This window comes from Cebus imitator, unplaced genomic scaffold (assembly GCF_001604975.1).
Source record: "Cebus imitator isolate Cc_AM_T3 unplaced genomic scaffold, Cebus_imitator-1.0 Scaffold121, whole genome shotgun sequence".
NCBI lineage: Eukaryota > Metazoa > Chordata > Mammalia > Primates > Cebidae > Cebus > Cebus imitator.
This window is the reverse complement of record NW_016107436.1, coordinates 601,437-603,020: the sequence shown is the minus strand read 5'-3', so window position 1 is coordinate 603,020 and position 1,584 is coordinate 601,437. Positions and strand designations below refer to the sequence as shown.

General features: G+C 43.9%; 1 protein-coding gene across 1 annotated transcript in view; it reads right to left on the bottom strand.

The window, feature by feature from the left end:
- The window catches only part of RAD51C (RAD51 paralog C), a gene marked incomplete at its 5' end in the record, with an annotated part of 57,573 nt that overhangs the window by 27,525 nt on the left and 28,464 nt on the right, over positions 1-1,584 (bottom strand). The window lies entirely within an intron of this gene.

The window sequence follows — 1,584 nt, the reverse complement described above, 5'->3', positions numbered from 1 at the left end:
AAAGAAAGAAATTTGCCTTGCTTGGGACCCATAATCCTTTTTTTCCCTCTGATTTCTGATTTCTTCCTTTTGGAATGGGAATGTTCATCCTATGCCTGTCCTACCATTGTATTTTGGAAGCACATAACTTGTCTGATTTCAACCATTCACAGCTGGAAGGGAATTTCACCTCAGGATGAATTATAACTTGAGTCTCACCAATCTCTGATTTAGATAATATTTAGATAAGGTCTTTGAATTTTAGAGTTGATGATGGAACTAGTTAAGACCTCTGGGGCTGTGTGGATGGAATGGATACAAGAAGGACATGAATTAGGGGGATGGGGGGCAGAGGCAAACTTCTGGGAACTGAATTGTGTCCCCTTAAAATTCATTATGTTGAATCCCTAAACCCCAATATGAATGTATGTGGAGAAAGGACTTCTAAGGAAATAATCAAAGTTAAATGAGGTCATAAAGATGGGACCCTAACCCAATATGATTAGTGTCTTTGTAAGAAGAGACACCAGGGGATTCACCCTTTCCTTCTTTTCCTCTCTATCATATGAGGACACAGAAAAAAAGATGGCTGTCTGCAAGCCAGGAAGAAAGCCCTTGCCAGAAACTGAATCAGCTAGAACTTTGATCTTGGACTTCTAGGCTCCGGAACTCTAAGAAATTAATTTCTATGGTTTTTATTATTTTTATTTCATTTTACTTTTTGAGACAGAGTCTCTGTCACCCAGGCTGGAGTGCAGTGGCACAATCTTGGCTCACTGCAACCTCCACCTCCCGAGTCCAAGCAATTCTCCTGCCTCAGCCTCCCAAGTAGCTGGGATTACAGGCATCCGCCACCACACCAGGCTAATTTTTGCATTTTTAGTAGAGATGGGGTTTCACCATATTGGCCAGGCTGGTCTCGAACTCCTGACCTGAAGTGATCTGTCCACCTCAGCCTACCAAAGGGCTGGGATTACAGACGTGAGCCACTGCCCCTGGCCTAATTTCTACTGTTTTAGCCATCCAGTCTATGTTATTTTTGTTGTGGTAGCCTGGACTAATACGTCTGCAGATGACTATAAAAGCACTCTTGGGGCTAGGTGCGGTGCCTCATTGCCTGTAATCCCAGCACTCTAGGAGGCTGCGGCAGGAGGATCACTTGAGCCTAGGAGGTGCAGACCAGCCTGGATAACATGCTAAAACCCTGTCTCTGAAAATTTGTACAAAAATTAGCCAAGTGTGGCGGCATGCACCTTAGTCCCAGCTACTTCAGACACTGAGGTGGGTGGATAACTTAAGCCTGGAAGGTTGAGACTGTGGGCAGTAAGCCATTATCATGCCACTGCACTCCAGCCTAGACAACTGAGAGAGATCTTGTCTCAAGAAAGCAAAAAAAAGAAAAAGAAAAAAAGAAGAAGAAAGCAGTATTAATTTTGATTTTGACATTACAAATAAATTTCACCAAGTAGGCAAATTCACAATTACATAATCTGTACATAATGAAAATCAGCCGGGCGCGGTGGCTCAAGCCTGTAATCCCAGCACTTTGGGAGGCCGAGGCGGGTGGATCACGAGGTCAAGAGATCGAGACCATCCTGGTCAACA